The sequence below is a fragment of the Oncorhynchus nerka genome, linkage group LG25 (genome assembly GCF_034236695.1).
Source record: "Oncorhynchus nerka isolate Pitt River linkage group LG25, Oner_Uvic_2.0, whole genome shotgun sequence".
Classification (NCBI taxonomy): Eukaryota; Metazoa; Chordata; class Actinopteri; order Salmoniformes; family Salmonidae; genus Oncorhynchus; species Oncorhynchus nerka.
Genome location: NC_088420.1, coordinates 20232838 through 20252468, shown reverse-complemented (window position 1 = coordinate 20252468; position 19631 = coordinate 20232838). Strand labels below are relative to the sequence as shown.

General features: G+C 43.4%; 1 protein-coding gene across 2 annotated transcripts in view; it reads right to left on the bottom strand.

The window, feature by feature from the left end:
- LOC115109172 (KN motif and ankyrin repeat domain-containing protein 3-like) overlaps positions 1 to 19631 on the bottom strand; it is a 45062-nt gene that overhangs the window by 16909 nt on the left and 8522 nt on the right. The window contains exon 1 of one of the 2 annotated variants that reach the window (XM_029633816.2): positions 8428 to 8833. The exons of the other annotated variant lie outside the window; for it this stretch is intronic. The gene's annotated coding sequence lies outside the window, so the exon portion shown is untranslated. Of the gene's footprint in view, positions 1 to 8427; positions 8834 to 19631 lie in introns of those variants that run through there. 2 annotated transcript variants of the gene reach the window in all.

Here is a 19631-nt window from a genome sequence, read left to right as displayed (position 1 = left end):
TTTGTAGGGGTTGATACATTTTTGGTAAGGGTATATCAAGTCTGAAATTTCAAAGTGGAAATTATACATTTCAGAAGCATTTTTAAACCTCAAATACACTCCTGCAACAGGGTGATCAAATTAAGACCAACATCTCTATGTATTTTTCATGTGTTTCCCAGAGGTAAAGAGAGCATGAAGCTTAAAATTATACTATTCAGACCGTTGCAGCTTGATGCTTAGGAATGATGGTGAAATTAACTGCAGCAATTCCTTCTCATTCAAGATGAAACCTTGCCATAAACTGCCTATGAAGCTCTTACTGTAAGGAGACCTGAAGACCTTCATATGTGACTTGTTTCAGGATAATAGGCTTATGTCGCACATCACAGGAGAGGCATTTGTAAGCAAACATTTTTTTTTTTTATAAAAATGCATTTTTGGCAGAAATGCCTTCTGGAACATGTGAACTTTCATGTGACTTAAAAACAAACGTGTACGCTATCTGTAAATATGAACAAAACCTTTTCATCATTTTCATAAACCTAGTTGGTTTGGCTACGAAAAAAAGACAGGAACCTTCCCACTAGATATGATTGCTTCTGTCTATAACAGGGGTGTCAAAGTCAAATGGACGGAGGGCCAAATAAAAAAATCAGCTACAAGACGAGGGCCGGACTGTTCGAATGTTCATTGAAAAATTTTTAAATGACGCATATAGTCTAGTGAACCTAATTGAACCTACTGAAAACCTAACAAATATATTACAATATGATCAGATAAATAAAGCAATATTTTCTTATGGCTCTGTCAGTAATCTTTAATTTTCAACAGACACAAAAGACAAATTTCCTTTATATAAATATCCCCATAACATGAACATTAAATGAAAGAAACCGGTATTCAAGGCACCATCAGTAGACTATATTTTCTATTTTAGCAAAAGTGGGCTAAATTTACTTCAAAGAAAAAACAATAATAGCAATTTTCTATCATCCACTCAACTGAAATATTTTTAAAATATAATTGGATTGAAATACAAAAAAATAAAGTGCAAAAATCTATTAATCAAAAACAACACTTTGTTTAAGGAGAAGTAACATGCAGTGAAAACAAATATTAAATTTTAACTTTTAAACTTGAACTGAGTAAAAACTCTAAATATGTGATTGCACAGTAATGTTCACTTGTTTGAGGTTGAGGGTGATACTTGGTGGTGTCCCATCTTTTCCACAAGTTCATCAATGTTCGGGGTAAGGCTCTGAGCTGAAGAAATCCTCAGAATTGAGTGGAGGTGTTCAGCAGTAAGTCGACTTCTGTGTGATGTTTTGTTCAGGTTCATCAAAGAAAACAGTTGTTCACACAGGTATGTGCTGCCAAACATAGACAACGTTTGAGCAGCCTGGATGCGCAGCTGGGGCATTGTGCCGGGGAGGAAACGGGCGAACTCCGCAGCACCCACTGCCGCATATTTTGCCCTCAGTGCATCATTGCATTGGAGGTCAATCAACTCCATTTGGAGGTTTGGTGGTGAGCTTTCCACGTCAACAGCAAATGGGTTACCGAGCAGTTCCAACCTGCTTTTTTGTGCTTCAAAGTCAGCAAATCGGCGTCGAAAGTCAGCGGCAAGCATACCTATTTTATCAGCCAACTGTGTGCTCGGGAACGCACTGGTAGAGAGCTTCTTTTCATGGTCTGGCAGCTGGGAAAGTGGCTCAAATTTTCTTTCCGCATCTGCGTCTCCCACAGAGTCAGTTTGGTTTTAAATGCCTTCACTGTACTGTACATATCAGAGATGACACGATCCCGACCCTGCAGCTGCAAGTTTATTGCATTCAGATGACTCGTAATGTCACACAGAAAAAAGCCATTTCACACAGAAACATTTCGTCTCGGAGTTGTGTTGTGTCTTTCCCTTTGCTGTCCAAGAACAGACAAATCTCCTCACGAAGCTCGAAACATCTTTGAAGCACCTTTCCCTGGCTTAGCCATCGCACCTCTGTGTGATAAGGCAAATCACCATGCTCCGTTTCTAACTCCGTCAGAAATGCCTTGAACTGGCGGTGATTCAAACCTTTGGCTCTGATAAAGTTAACTGTGCGCGTGATGATGCTCATTACATGCTCCATTTTCAAGGCTTTACCGCACAACGCTTCCTGGTGTATGATACAATGATAAGCTGTCAGCTCACCTGTCGCGTTTTCCTCTTGCATCTTTTCCCGTATCTTCGCCACCAGTCCGCTCCTGTGTCCACACATCGCAGGTGCTCCGTCGGTTGTCAAATCCACGAGTTTTTCCCAAGGCAGCTCCATCTCATTTACACATCTTGACACCTCTTCATACAAATCATGCCCCGTAGTTGTGCCATGCATAGGACGTAAAGCCAAAAACTCCTCTGTCACGCTTTAGGTTGGAGTCCACTCCGCGGATGAAAATTGACAACTGGGCAATGTCAGAAATGTCGGTGCTCTCATCCACAGCCAAGGAATATGCAATAAAATCTTTTCCCTTTTTCACAAGCTGCTCTTTTAGATTGATGGACAACTGGTCTACTCTCTCGGCAATGGTGTTTCTGCTCAGACTCACATTTAAAAAGAGTTGCCTTTTTCTGGGCAAACTTCGTCACAAACTTTAATCATGCAGTTTTTGATGAAATCCCCTCCGTAAATGGCCGGGCTGATTTAGCGATCTCTTCTGCCAAAATAAAACTGGCCTTGACAGCAGCCTGGCCTTGTGATTTGGCTTTTGAACAGAGCCTGTCGAGATTTGAGGCCTCGTTTTAATTCCTCTGCCTTTTGTAGCCTTTGTTCCATGTCCATATTCTTGTTTTTGTCCGCGTGTTTCGTTTCATAATGTCGTCTCAGATTATACTCTTTCAGTACCGCCACACTTTCTCCACACAGAAGACACACAGGTTTTCCAGCTACCTTCGTGAACATATACTCCGACTCCCACCTTGTTTGAAACCCCCGGTTCTCAGTATCCACCTTCCGTTTTGCCATTTTTGATGGGTATCTGAAAGTTAATTTTACTGTGATGCTGACGACTGCTGTGCCAATAAATATTGAAATGAAGCAGCCTACTGCTCGGTGCGTCACCTTTGCATTGTGGGAAATGTAGTATTGGTGCGTGTAAAAGATCTGCGGGCTGCCGGCTTGCTGCGGGCCGGTTCTAATAATAAATCAAGATCATCCCAGGGGCCGTAAAAAACCTTCTTGCGGGCCGGATGTGGCCCGCGGGCCTTGACTCTGACATATGTGGTCTATAACAATAGCTGCTCAGTATGTGTAGGTAATCCTTTCTAAAGAGGCTTTTTTGAAAGATATCACAAAGAACTGCGATAATGTTGCTAATGCTCTCCACTCTCCACTTTATGGAGGACCGAGTTTTGAATTCAGTGGAATGCCCGGTGGAAGCTGAGTATGATAGCTAAGGAGTTGGAGAAAATTCTGGCATTTGATTGCAAATAACATGGAGGGAGTCTAGAAAAGAACACACTGTTGTATAAAACAGCTGTCTCCGGATTACATTGTCAAAATAAGGGCAACCACGGCATCCATGACAGAGAGGGAGAAGCATTCATCCACGTATACGGTAAGAGAGTCTAGCTAGCTACATTTTCAGATATTATACGTTTCTAATGTTGTCAGAAAGCTGTTTACATTGCAAGTTAAAGCGTACTGTTAGCTAGCTAGCTAATGTTACGTGTATGATCTGTGTAGCAATATTATTATTTTTTAGAGCCATTTGCATATCCTACCAATCATTGACTTCAGTGATGTCATTTACAAAATAGCCTCCAACACTCTACTCAGCAAACTGGATGTTGCTTCTCAGCCAAGGGAGTGGGCTCACTCACAATTTTGCCTAAGAACACAGCCATTAATAAAAAAATGGTACCAACACATCCTCCGAGAGCAACTTCTCCCAACCATCCAGGAACAATTTGGTGACGAACAATGCCTTTTCCAGTATGATGGAGCACCACTCCAAGCATTGCTTATGCAAGAATGGGCTGCCATCAGTCAGGATGTGGCCCAGAAGTTCATTGGCAGCATGCCAGGGCAAATTGCAGAGGTCTTGAAAATGAAGGGTCAACACTGCAAATATTGACTATTTGAATCAACTTCATGTAATTGTCAATAAAAGCCTTTGACACTTATGAAATGCTTGTAATTATACTTCAGTATTCCATAGTAACATCTGACAAAAATATCTAAAGACACTGAAGCAGCAAACTTTGTGGAAATTAATATTTGTGTCATTCTCAAAACTTTTGGCCACGACTGTACATATTTGTCGCCAAACCCACTGCCTCCAGGTCATCTATATGTCTTTGCTAGGTAAAGCTCCATCTTATCTTAACTCACTGGTCACCATAGCAACACCCACCCGTAGCACACGCTCCAGCAGGTATATTTCACTGGTCATCCCCAAAGCCAACACCTACTTTGGCCGCCTTTCCTTCCAGTTCTGCTGCCAATGACTGGAACTAATTTTTAAAATCCCTGAAGTTGGAGACTGATATCTCCCTCACTATCCTTAAGCATCAGCTGTCAGAGCACCTTACCGATCGCTGCAGCTGTACACAGCCCATCTGTAAATAGCCCATCCATCCAACCAACTACCTACCTCATCCCATATTTGTCTTGGTTAAATCTGCTCTTTTGCACACCAGTACTTCTACTTGCACATCTTCATCTGCACATCTCACACCACAGTGTTAATTACTAAATTGTAATTACTTCACCACTATGGCCTATTTATTGTCTTACCTCCTTACTTCATTTGCACACACTATATACAGATTTTTCTATTGTATTATTGACTGTACATTTGTTTATCCCATGTGTAACTCTGTGTTGTTGTTTTTGGCCCACTGCTTTGCTTTATCTTGGCCAGTTCACAGTTGTAAATGAGAACTTGTTCTCAACTGGCCTACCTGCTTAAATTAAAATGTAAAAAAAAAGAAGATAGTTATAGCCTGGTAGCTAACACCTTCTATATCCTGTGCATGTGACAAATAAACCTGTCTTTTATTTGATATAGTGTGTATTTACCAGAGACAGTAATGTGAAGAACAACATGACCTGCACCAAAGTCAGATTAGGTTATAAACGTTAGGCCAACGAGACCAAGTTCTAAAATTCTCCGGTAGAATGCCCAACTTTTATTTCGTCACACTCACAACCATAAGCTATTTTCTGAAATTAGCTCGCCATTAACTTGCAAATAATGATCTTGTTGTGAGTTTATTTTCCTGTAATAATGAATACAAATTAGCTAAAGTTAAGACATTGTCAGCTATATGATATGGTAATTGTATGAACTGGCTAGCCAGCTAACTTAACTTAACTTTAGCTAGCCAGCTAACAAGCTAGAAACGAACCAAAACATTGTTTAGAAAGTTGCTTTTAGATGCCTGGTTTGCTAGATTGACATATACTAAATTCATTTTTAAACGGATGGGTTTATTGGTGTTAAAATAAACCAGTTATGCTATTTTGGACCACCAGGCTGCTGATGTCATGCAGCCTGTCATTTTTGTGTTTATACTTTTTCATAAGAACAACGACAAGTTTGATGTCGAACAACAATAGAATGTTCATGTCACTGCGACAACTGTCTACAGACATGTCAATAGACGTAGTATAAACCAGTATTGAAATCTTCGGTTGTTTAGTACATGGCTTCAAGTGAATCCATAAAGAAACTGGTGGGGCTAATGCTTAAGAGGGTGTGACGATGCTGAATGAGTGTAGACAACGAAGAGCTTTCCTGTAGGTGTACCAAAACATTCAAGGAACATTTTCTCAAAAGTGGGGTTACAAGTTTATCAACTTTCAAAGCAGAATTACTTTCCCATTGTTCCTCAACTGTTGTGTTCGATATATACTTTCTAGCTCTGAGTCTTTACTTTTATCCAATGTAAAAAAACACAATTTCAAATTTTGCTACAGAAGACCGAATTGAGCCAGTCGGTCACATATGTTCTCACATGGCTTACAAGACAGCTTGCTGGGCAAATGACAAGTAGAGAGAATCCATTTAGCAATATTTCTGAATTCACCCCTTGTTGAAAAGCAATTTCCTACATTGGTCTGGGGTGGGGTTTTTAAAGCCTTCATAGCTAAAGTAGTATGTTATTTCTCTCACCGACCCAGAATGACAACTCTCGTAGAAAAGCTAACATACACACCAACACATATACAGAGTTCAGAGTTGTGGGTCACATTTCCTAAGACAACTAGACTAAGAAAGAGAGATCGACACAGGGTCAGAGCACCCTAACACACAAACACACAGATTCTGTTTCCCTATAGCCTCTGGCACATTCCACCACACTTCCCTCTCACAACTTGCTAGCATGGACCAGGCTGGGACATGTAGACCTACATGGTAGTTGTGATAACATAGAAGGATAAATTAAAAAACATATCCAAATACATGGATTTTCTGTAATCTCTCGTTGTAATTCAAGGAGAAGCTATGCACAAAATGTTGACACTGTGACAGCAAAGCCCAGCGTAGCCTACATTAATATTCCACAAAGCAAGGCATTGGATTAAAATAAAACACAAAAACTGATTGCAGAGGCTAGTATCTACAGCCCCTTCCCTTCATCTCACCAAGCCAAGCTTATCACAAGAGAATGCCATCCACTGACACTGGCCATTAGCCTGAGACTTCAAGTGGAGATTGGTCTGGGGGACTCTGGTTAGCTTCAGACATGCCTGCTGTCACCGCTTCGTTCTTCCAGCCAGAGGGAAAACCCTCTCCTTCAAACACAGGGTTCTAAGGCCATCTAGCAAAAACATTTTCCTGGCTAGGGAAAACTCTGGGCCTTAGTTATAGCCTATAACTTTACTAGGGCCAGGATTTCAATTCCCAGTCTGGTATAACTCCAAGGCCTTCTTCACAACATCCAGTCAAATTAGTCAAGGTGCTGCGCAGATTAACCAATCTCTAAATCATCTCAACTTCCAAACAACTAATTTATTTTATTTAGCCAGGATAGTCCACTCAGTAACAATTGCCACTGTTGCACATATCATCATGTTGGAAGGATTAGGTTATCTACACAGCCACAAACTCATAACCAACCTTGTGAAAAAGCCAGGGGTAACGAGGCAGGATCGACAACACTTAGATAAACACAAAGAAACCCTTAGTCAGGTATTAGCAACCGCCAAATTCCAAGTGTCTCAGATTTGCCCCAGATGCCTGTTCCTCAGATCAGAAGAGTGTAACATAGACACGTAGCCTCCATCCCACCCACTCCCTCTCCTCAGATCAGAAGAGTGTAACATAGACACGTAGCCTCCATCCCACCCACTCCCTCTCCTCAGATCAGAAGAGTGTAACATAGACACGTAGCCTCCATCCCACCCACTCCCTCTCCTCAGATCAGAAGAGTGTAACATAGACACGTAGCCTCCATCCCACCCACTCCCTCTCCTCAGATCAGAAGAGTGTAACATAGACACGTAGCCTCCATCCCACCCACTCCCTCTCCTCAGATCAGAAGAGTGTAACATAGACACGTAGCCTCCATCCCACCCACTCCCTCTCCTCAGATCAGAAGAGTGTAACATAGACACGTAGCCTCCATCCCACCCACTCCCTCTCCTCAGATTAGAGGAGTGTAAAATAGACATGTAGCCGAGCCTCTATGCCACCCACTCCTTCCCTCACTCCTCCTTACTTAGTGTCACCAGCTCCCACTCAGCACAAACAGGCCCGTTCAAGATGTTTTTCCAGGTCCTGATGACAGGCACCAAATTACAACACACACACAATCAGGGGGAGAAGCCACATCCCTCTGCCTAGTGGTTAGAGCATTGGGCCAGTAACTGAAAGGTTGCTGGATCAAATCCCGAGCTGTAAAGGTAAAGATCTGTCGTTCTGCCCCTGAGCAAGGCAGTTAACCCACTGTTCCCCGGGCACCGAGGACGTGGATGTCGATTAATGCAGCCCCCCGCACCTCTCTGATTCAGAGGGGTAGGGTTAAATGTGGAAGACACATTTCAGTTGAAGGCATTCAGTTGAACAACTGACTAGGTATCCCCCTTTGTTTCATCAACAGCAGTGAGCCACAGCCACAGCCATGTCACACACACATACACCCGCATGATGTGACCGCACACACAGACACATGCAAGCGCAACTGCCTGTTACACAATGTTCTATGTTGTTGTTGCAATCTTGTAGATCATGTCATATGATCACATAAATGACAAAAACAAATGCCTATGGCTGTAAGTCAATATAAAACTAATAGAAGGGTTTAACTTTGTAAAGCCGTCATTGGATTCGGACACACTGGAATACTCTACAAATTGAAGCCAAGCTACTATAAACTAAGCAATTGCACATATTTCCAATAGCTGTTGAGGGTTTCTATAAAGATTTGTTATCCTGTTTAACATAACGACTCTCTACCATTACCGTCATCACTGAGGTGGCTGTTTCCCCGGCATTCACCATAATTCTAACACTGAAGAATACTTTTTCAGCGCTGCTTTTCAACAGGAAGTGTTCTGGCCGAGGGCTGCTGGCTACATGGCAGGAGCCATGTTTTGGAAAAGTGACCTCATCCCGGCCACCACCTCCCTTTTCCCCCAAAGGAGAGGGTCAACAGCAAACCCGGCTGACAATAGAGAAAGCAAGGCTTCTAGCTCCACAGATAGACGATAGTCACTCCAGATCAGCCCACACTTATTAACCCAGATTCGGGGCTTATTGGACAAGGCTATTCCTTCATCCTTCCAGCCCACCCCACCACAACTACAGGCTCATCTTTACCATCAGACTACTGAACATAACAAAAGCCCCATTCAGAAGAGACACACACTCATAGGGTAGTGCCTCACTCTAATCGTTGTTTGAGTCAGTGTGGCTCAGCTCAGTACAGCTCAGCTGCTGGGATAAATCTGCTGTTTCCTGAAGGGAAGCAGGTCTGAGAACAGCACCCGGCCCACAGGGGAAACCTCCTATTGTCTCGCAGTAGGAACTCAGGGCCGCTCCAATCCTGACAGGAAACCCATCGCTAAGGCCAAAAAGCTGCTTCCTGTGACACCAGAAGAAAAATCCAGGGAGAAGACAAGCAAAAACGAGGAGCTGAACAAACACACTACTTGTGTATTGCCATACAGGATTAACCCCTGTTTTACCAAAAAGGCTCACTTTTCTGTTTCCATCTACATGGGCCGGTACCCGTCTTTCACTGAGCCAAAGCCAGGCTACTGTTACTTTTCAGCTGTAATTTACGTAACAATGTCTAACTGTGAACTTCTCACAAAGCAACTATTTTGGTTATGAAGAGGTTGTTGATTCTGCTCTTCACAAGTTCTCACTGTCAGCCCTAGCTTTGGAAACACAATTTCCCTAGTATAAACAAAGGGGATGTACACGAGTGTAACACTGCTTTTACAGTCGAAAAGCAGCCTAAGTTTCTGCAAAACAAGAACACACAGGCGTGCACACAGGTACGCAAACTAGAGGTCGACCGATTATGATTTTTCAATACCGATACCGATTATTGGAGGACCCGAAAAGCCGATACCGATCAATCAGCCGATTTTTTTTTGCTTTTTTATTTGTAATAATGACAATTACCACAATACTGAATGAACACTTATTTTAAGTTAATATAATACATCAATAAAATCTATTTAGCCTAAAGTAAATAATGAAACATGTTCAATTTGGTTTAAATAATGCAAAAACAAAGTGTTGGAGAAGAAAGTAAAAGTGCAATATGTGCTATGTAAGAAAGCTAACATTTCAGTTCCTTGCTCAGAACATGAGAACATATGAAAGCTGGTGGTTCCTTTTAACATGAGTCTTCAATATTCCCAGGTAAGAAGTTTTAGGTTGTAGTTATTATAGGAATTATAAGACTATTTCACTCTATACCATTTGTATTTCATTAACCTTTGACTATTGGATGTTCTTATAGGCACTTTAGTATTGCCAGTGTAACAGTATAGCTTCCGTCCCTCTCCTCGCTCCTCACTGGGCTCAAACCAGCAACACAACGACAACAGCCACCATCGAAGCAGCGTTACCCATGCAGAGCAAGGGGAACAACTACTAGAAGGCTCAGAGCGAGTGACGTTTGAAACGCTATTAGCGCCGGGTAACTAGCAAGCCATTTCACTTCGGTTACACTAGCCTCATCTCGGGAGTTGATAGGCTTGAAGTCATAAACAGCGCAATGCTTGACGCACAGCGAAGAGCTGCTGGCAAAACGCGCAAAAGTGCTGTTTGAATGAATGTTTACGCGCCTGCTTCTGCTTACCACCGCTCAGTCAGATACTTAGATACTTGTATGCTCAGTCAGATTATATGCAACGCAGGACACGCTAGATAATATCTAGTAACATCATCAACCATGTGTAGTTAACTAGTGGTTATGATTGATTGTTTTTTATAAGATAAGTTTAATGCTAGCTAGCAGCTTACCTTGGCTTACTGCATTCGCATAACAGGCACTCCTTGTGGAGTGCAACGAGAGAGAGGCAGGTCGTTATTGCGTTGGACTAGTTAACTGTAAGGTTGCAAAATTGGATCCCCCGAGCTGACAAGGTGAAAATCTGTCGTTCTGCCCCTGAACAAGGCAGTTAACCCACCGTTCTTCGGCCGTCATTGAAAATAAGTGTGTGATAAATGTGTTCTTAACCGACTTGCCTAGTTAATTAAAGGTATAAAAAAATATATATATAATAATAATAACAATTGGCAAATCGGTGCCCAAAAGTACCGATTTCCGATTGTTATGATAACTTGAAATCGGCCCCAATTAATCGGCCATTCCGATTAATCGGTCGACCTCTAACACAAACACACATTAACGCAAATCCACTACAGCTCCTGGTCTTTTCCTGGCGTCCAAGCATCCCATCACGACACATAATGCAGAAATTAGACATGCAAATGTGTACACAGCATGAAGTGCCTGGGAAGTTCACAGAAATAACCCCCTGCCACCAGATGTTTCCCCAGGTATTTAGGGCCACATCCGTATCCGTAATTCTGTCTCGTAAATCATGCGTTGATGTCAATGAGGGATTTCGAGATACACAAACACATTGCAGTCCAAATTTTGCCCTTACAGCCTTAAATACGCTTCTAGACTAAAACCCAATCTTTTAACTATCAACTTGGGTATCAAACATCACATGCATCCCCCCCTCCCCCACACACATTCAAGCCCCACAATGAGGCATTATGCCACTTCGGTGGTGAGGCTGTTTGCAAAAGTTTTCTGAGGTCTCCTTGTTCCTTGTTCAATCTCCCATTCCCGTTCCCCCTCACTCTTCCTCCCCAAAGGGTTCAAAATGTCACAAAGTGAATTCAATCAGGCATTGGGGAAGTCCGTGGCTTTGAATGGTGTTTGGAAGGCCAAGTACAAAACCCAGTCTAACAGGACCTTGTCTTCCCACCCAGACACCATGTTGGCTCCAAGCACCACACTCAAAGTGGAGCTATTTGCATGCAGATTTTACAATGGTCTCAATGTACTGCCCAAGCTCTTTCTAAAATGGTCTGAAGGTCTAGCTCCTCAGCAAGGGTCCTCATATAGGCCTTAGTGGAAAACAGAAATGGTAAGACATTCTGACATGTACTGTCTGTAATGTCAATGGGGAGAAAGTAGATCAAATTCAAATGAGTGCCATGGTTCTGCAACATCTTACTGTTCAACTTCAACCCAAGTTACTGTGCTGAGATTGAATTAACTACTTTACTTTTTCAAATGGTTTATTTTCAAACTGTTATATTGTCAACTAAGAAAACTGAGAAAATGACTTGACTGGACTTGGAATGGTCCAATAAATGATGCAATAAAAACATAGCCTAATGTCTAGGTCTCTGGAAACATGATCTTATTGACCCATTTGGCAAGCCTAGGAGCTGCATGCAGCATAGAGACTGAACCATTTGAGACTGAACCATTTGCCTTCTTCACAACAGTAGCAAATGAAGCCTCCAGATGTTTTATTTTCATACCTCCAGTAAAAAGACCAGATGTCAGCTAGCCGCAATGGTCTAAAACCACACTCCAAAACCTGTTTATTAGTCAGTTATTTCCTTTACTGGTGCAAATTACACTTATACACCAACATCTTTACTTCAAGTTTATAGAGGAGGATAGGGACAGTTGATTTGTGGGAAAACCTTCTCCAGATCCAAGACTTAACAAAAACGGCAATGCGTAAGCTCTGCTCACCTCAAAGTAAAGCTGAAAATCATTCTGTATATTTAATGTATATTTAACTAGGCAAGTCGATTAAAAACAAATAGTTATTTTACAATGACAGCCTACCCCGGCCAAACCCTCCCCTAACCCAGACGACACTGGGCCAATTGGGACTCCCGATCACAGGTTGTGATACAGCCCAGAATCAAACCAGGGTCTGTAGTGACACCTCTAGAACTGAGGTGCAGTGCCTTAGACCCCTGCAACACTCAGGAGCCTTAAAATATATCCAGGCACAATCCCAAATTATCCCTTTAAGTGTTTCAAAAAGTGGCCTTGGGGAAATTGTTAGAAGCAGCTGATTGCACTTTAAGCGGGAATAAACAGCATCTCAAGGCACTAGATTCAATTAGTAAATAGGCTCTCTCCCCCAGACCTTGTTAGAGTTTACATGGGTATTTTTAGCTCATTTATTCTCACACACTGTATATCGTGTAGTAGGGACTCAATCTAATATCCAAGATAGATTCAATTGAATAATGTTTCAGTGCAATGAAAGCCCATTAAGCAGTATGCTCGAGAGGTCGACTGATTAATAGGAATGGCCGATTAATTAGGGCCGGTATTTTTGGACACCGATTTGGCCGGTGTTTTTCTTTTTTACACCTATATTTAACTAGGCAAGTCAGTTAAGAACACATTCTTATGTTCATTGACGGCCTAGGAACAGTGGGTTAACTGCCTGTTCAGGGGCAGAACGACAGATTTTTACCTTGTCAGCTCCGGGATTCAATCTTGCAACCTTACAGCTAACTAGTCCAACGCTCTAACCACCTGCCTCTCATTGCACTCCACGAGGAGCCTGCCTATTAAGCAAATGCAGTAAGAAGCCAAGGTAAGTTGCTAGCTAGCATTAAACTTATCATAAAAACCAATCAATCAATCTATCATAATCACTATTTTAGTGGTTAGAGCGTTGGACTAGTAACCGGAAGGTTGCAAGTTCAAACCCCCGAGCTGACAAGGTACAAATCTGTCGTTCTGCCCCTGAACAGGCATCTGCTACGGATCTGCTTTTTCTATACTTTAGAATCGGAACCCTCATCAGAAGCTAGCCGCTAACTAGCTACTAGCTAGCCACTGCTAGCGGTCTTCAACGCTAACTAGGACACCAGCGCGACATCTACCCAAAGCATATCAGACTGCTTTTTCTCTACCACATCTCCGGATTCCTACCGCAAGCTCTGAAGCTTTATACCGGATCATCGTAAATAGCTAGCTGCAATCCGAGTGGCTACTCCTGGCTAACGTCTCTGTCCCAGAGCAAGCACCAGTTAGCCTGGAGCTAGCCTCGAGCTAAGCCCATCTCCCGACTACCCGAAGAGGTCCAAAAATACCTAATTTTCCAATTGGCCTGGACCCTCTACTGACCCTCTACTGCCGACACGGAGCCCCGCCGATCCATCACGACTGGTCCGCCGACATAATCGTCCGAGGGGGTTTCAACAGGCTTTTCCGCTGCGACATCGCCAAAGATCCATCTGCTGGCCAAGGCCCGCGAGCTTTCTGAATCGCTGTATCTCCAGCTCACCGCATGAAGAGGAATAAATAAACAGACTCACCCCATCGCGACGTCCCCCAAAGGTTAACTCTCTAGCCCTCGCTATCTCCCTGCTTGCTAATTCGGCCTGCTAACGGCTAGCTTGTCAAGCTCCGGTCCGCTAACTGCTACCTTGTCTAGCTCGGGCCTACGAACTGTTAGCTTGTTAGCACAGGCCTGCTAACCGTCTGTACCACCGCGTCCCAATCACTCTCTGACCCCATTTACTTTCTATCTCTTTTTGATTTTTAATTTGTTTATACCTTCCGGAAACCTGCCTCACCCAATGTGATACGGAATCGCTATTACTTTTACTCTTATTTTTATTTTTATGACACACTCAAGAACCTCCAGACGCTAACCAGCTAACTAGCTACAAGCTAGTTAGTCATTGTTAGTTTAAAAAAAAAAAAAAAAAAAAACCTGGATAACACTCGCCAGCCCCCCTGCCCATCCACCGCTGCCCCCTGGACACTGATCTCTTGGCTACATAGCTGACGCACGCTGGACTGTCCATTAATCACGGTACTCCTTTCTGCTTGTTTGTCTTACCTGTCGGCCCCGTTGCCTAGTCAACGCCATTTTACCTGCTGTTTGTTGTGCTAGCGGATTAGCCTCGCCTACTGTTTTTAGCTAGCTTTCCAAATTCAACACCTGTGATTACTGTATGCCTCGCTGTATGTCTCTCTCAGATGTCAATATGCCTTGTATACTGTTGTTCAGGTTAGTTATAATTGTTTTAGTTCACAATGGAGCCCCTAGACCCACTCTGCATACCCCTGTTACCTCCTTTGTCCCACCTCCCACACATGCGGTGACCTCACCCATTACAACCAGCATGTCCAGAGATACAACCTGTCTCATCATCACCCAGTGCCTGGGCTTACCTCCGCTGTACCCGCACCCCACCATACCCTTGTCTGTGCATTATGCCCTGAATATATTCTACCATGCCCAGAAACCTGCTCCTCTTATCCTCTGCCCCCAACGCTCTAGGCGACCAGTTTTGATAGCCTTTAGCCGCACCCTCATACTACTCCTTCTCTGTTCCGCGGGTGATGTGGAGGTAAACCCAGGCCCTGCATGTCCCCAGGTACCCTCATTTGTTGACTTCTGTGATCGAAAAAGCCTTGGTTTTATGCATGTCAACATCAGAAGCCTCCTCCCTAAGTTTGTTTTACTCACTGCTTTAGCACACTCTGCTAACCCTGATGTCCTTGCCGTGTCTGAATCCTGGCTCAGGAAGGCCACCAAAAATTCAGAGATTTCCATACCCAACTATAACATCTTCCGTCAAGATAGAACTACCAAAGGGGCGGAGTTGCAGTCTACTGCAGAGATAGCCTGCAAAGTAATGTCATACTTTCCAGGTCCATACCTAAACAGTTCGAACTACTAATTTTGAAAATTACCCTCTCCAGAAATAAGTCTCTCACTGTTGCCGCCTGCTACCGGCCACCCTCAGCTCCCAGCTGTGCCCTGGACACCATTTGTGAATTGATCGCCCCCATCTAGCTTCAGAGTTTGTTCTGTTAGGTGACCTAAACTGGGATATGCTTAACACCCCGGCAGTCCTACAATGTAAGCTAGATGCCCTCAATCTCACTCAAATCATCAAGGAACCCACCAGGTACAACCCTAACTCTGTAAACAAGGGCACCCTCATAGACGTCATCCTGACCAACTGGCCCTCCAAATACACCTCCGCTGTCTTCAACCAGGATCTCAGCGATCACTGCCTCATTGCCTGTATCCGCCACGGAGCCGCAGTCAAACGACCACCCCTCATCACTGTCAAACGCTCCCTAAAACACTTCTGTGAGCAGGCCTTTCTAATCGACCTGGCCCGGGTATCCTGGAAGGACATTGACCTCATCCCATCAGTTGAGGATGCCTGGTCATTCTTTAAAAGTAACTTCCTCACCATTTTAGATAAGCATGCTCCGTTCAAAAATGCAGAACCAAGAACAGATACAGCCCTTGGTTCACTCCAGACCTGACTGCCCTCGACCAGCACAAAAACATCCTGTGGCGGACTGCAATAGCATCGAATAGCCCCCGTGATATGCAACTGTTCAGGGAAGTCAGGAACCAATACACGCAGTCAGTCAGGAAAGCTAAGGCCAGCTTCTTCAGGCAGAAGTTTGCATCCTGTAGCTCCAACTCCAAAAAGTTCTGGGACACTGTGAAGTCCATGGAGAACAAGAGTACCTCCTCCCAGCTGCCCACTGCACTGAGGCTAGGTAACACGGTCTCCACCGATAAATCCACGATTATCGAAAGCTTCAATAAGCACTTCTCAACGGCTGTCCATGCCTTCCGCCTGGCTACTCCAACCTCGGCCAACAGCTCCGCCCCCCCCCGCAGCTCCTCGCCCAAGCCTCTCCAGGTTCTCCTTTACCCAAATCCAGATAGCAGATGTTCTGAAAGAGCTGCAAAACCTAGACCCGTACAAATCAGCTGGGCTTGACAATCTGGACCCTCTATTTCTGAAACTATCTGCCGCCATTGTCGCAACCCCTATTACCAGCCTGTTCAACCTCTCTTTCATATCGTCTGAGATCCCCAAGGATTGGAAAGCTGCCGCAGTCATCCCCCTCTTCAAAGGGAGACACCCTGGACCCAAACTGCTATAGACCTATATCCATCCTGCCCTGCCTATCTAAGGTCTTCGAAAGCCAAGTCAACAAACAGGTCACTGACCATCTCGAATCCCACCGTACCTTCTCCGCTGTGCAATCTGGTTTCCGAGCCGGTCACGGGTGCACCTCAGCCACGCTCAAGGTACTAAACGATATCATAACCGCCATCGATAAAAGACAGTACTGTGCAGCCGTCTTCATCGACCTCGCCAAGGCTTTCGACTCTGTCAATCACCATATTCTTATCGGCAGACTCAATAGCCTCGGTTTCTCGGATGACTGCCTTGCCTGGTTCACCAATTACTTTGCAGACAGAGTTCAGTGTGTCAAATCGGAGGGCATGCTGTCCGGTCCTCTGGCAGTCTCTATGGGGTGCCACAGGGTTCAATTCTCGGGCCGACTCTTTTCTCTGTATATATCAATGATGTTGCTCTTGCTGCGGGCGATTCCCTGATCCACCTCTACGCAGACGACACCATTCTATATACTTTCGGCCCGTCATTGGACACTGTGCTATCTAACCTCCAAACGAGCTTCAATGCCATACAGCACTCCTTCCGTGGCCTCCAACTGCTCTTAAACGCGAGTAAAACCAAATGCATGCTTTTCAACCGATCGCTGCCTGCACCCGCATGCCCGACTAGCATCACCACCCTGGATGGTTCCGACCTTGAATATGTGGACATCTATAAGTACCTAGGTGTCTGGCTAGACTGCAAACTCTCCTTCCAGACTCACATCAAACATCTCCAATCGAAAATCAAATCAAGAGTCGGCTTTCTATTCCGCAACAAAGCCTCCTTCACTCACGCCGCCAAGCTTACCCTAGTAAAACTGACTATCCTACCGATCCTCGATTTCGGCGATGTCATCTACAAAATGGCTTCCAACACTCTACTCAGCAAACTGGATGCAGTCTATCATAGTGCCATCCGTTTTGTCACCAAAGCACCTTATACCACCCACCACTGCGACTTGTATGCTCTAGTCGGCTGGCCCTCGCTACATATTCGTCGCCAGACCCACTGGCTCCAGGTCATCTACAAGTCCATGCTAGGTAAAGCTCCGCCTTATCTCAGTTCACTGGTCACGATGGCAACACCCATCCGTAGCACACGCTCCAGCAGGTGTATCTCACTGATCATCCCTAAAGCCAACACCTCATTTGGCCGCCTTTCGTTCCAGTACTCTGCTGCCTGTGACTGGAACGAACTGCAAAAATCGCTGAAGTTGGAGACTTTTATCTCCCTCACCAACTTCAAACATCAGCTATCCGAGCAGCTAACCGATCGCTGCAGCTGTACATAGTCTATTGGTAAATAGCCCACCCATTTTCACCTACCTCATCCCCATACTGTTTTTATACTGTTTTTTTTAAATTTTTTATTTACTTTTCTGCTCTTTTGCACACCAATATCTCTACCTGTACATGACCATCTGATCATTTATCACCCCAGTGTTAATCTGCAAAATTGTATTATTCGCCTACCTCCTCATGCCTTTTGCACACATTGTATATAGACTGCCCATTTTTTTTCTACTGTGTTATTGACTTGTTAATTGCTTACTCCATGTGTAACTCTGTGTTGTCTGTTCACACTGCTATGCTTTATCTTGGCCAGGTCGCAGTTGCAAATGAGAACTTGTTCTCAACTAGCCTACCTGGTTAAATAAAGGTGAAATAAAAAAATAAAATAAAAAAAGTTAACCCATTGTTCCTAGGCCGTCATTGAAAATAAGAATTTGTTCTTAACTGACTTGCCTAGTTAAATAAAGGTAAAATAAAATTTTAAAAAACACATGGTTGATGATATTACTAGTTTATCTAGCGTGTCCTGCGTTGCATATAATCGATGCAACGCAGGGGGATGATTTAACAAAAGCGCATTTGCGAAAAAAGCACAATCATTGCACGACTGTACTTAACCATAAACACCCATGCCTTTCTTAAAATCAATACACAGAAGTATATATTTTTAAACCTGCATATTTAGCTAAAATAAATCCAGGTTAGCAGGCAATATTAACCAGGTGAAATTGTGTCACTTCTCTTGCGTTCATTGCACGCAGAGTCAGGGTATATGCAACAGTTTGGGCAGCCTGGCTCATTGCGAACTAATTTGCCCGAATTTTACGTAATTATGACATAACATTGAAGGTTGTGCAATGTAACAGCAATATTTAGACTTATGGATGCCATCCGTTAGATAAAATACTGAACAGTTCCATATTTCACTGAAATAATAAACATTTTGTTTTCGAAATGATAGTTTCCAGATTCTACCATATTAATGACCAAAGGCTCGTATTTCTGTGTGTTATGTTATAATTAAGTCTATGATTTGATAGAGCAGTCTGACTGAGCGGTGATAGGCAGCAGCAGGCTCGTAAGCATTCATTCAAACAGCACTATTGTGTGTTTGACAGAAGCTCTTCACAATGCTTCAAGCATTGCGCTATGACTTCAAGCCTGTCAACTCCTGAGATTAGGCTGGTGTAACCGATGTGAAATTACTAGCTAGTTAGATGGGGTGCGCGCTAATAGCGTTTCAACGTCACTCGCTCTGAGACTTGGAGTAGTTGTTCCCCTTGCTCTGCATGGGTAACGCTGCTTCGAGGGTGGCTGTTGTCGATGTGTTCCTGGTTCGAGGCCAGGAGAGGGACGGAAGCTATACTGTTACACTGGCAATACTAAAGTGCCTATAAGAACATCCAATAGTCAAAGGTATATGAAATACAAATGGTATAGAGAGAAATAGTCCTACAAATACTATAACTACAACCTAAAACCTCTTACCTTGGAATACTGAAGTCTCATGTTAAAAGGAACCACCAACTTTCATATGTTCTCATGTCTTGAGCAAGGAACTTAAAAGGTAGCTTTTTTACATGGCCCATATTGTACTTTTACTTTCTTCTCCAACACTTTGTTTTTGCATTATTTAAACCAAATTGAACATGTTTCATTATTTATTTGAGGCTAAATAGACTTTTATTGATGTATTATATTAATTTAAAATAAGTGTTCATTCAGTATTGTTGTAATTGTCATTATTACAAATATATATATTTTTAAATCAGCCGATTAATCGGTATCAGCTTTTTTGGTTCTCCAATAATCGGTATCGGTATCGGCGTTGAAAAATCATAATCGGTCGACCTCTAGTATGCTCCTACTCATACCAATAAAATCTTCTCTCTAGGACAA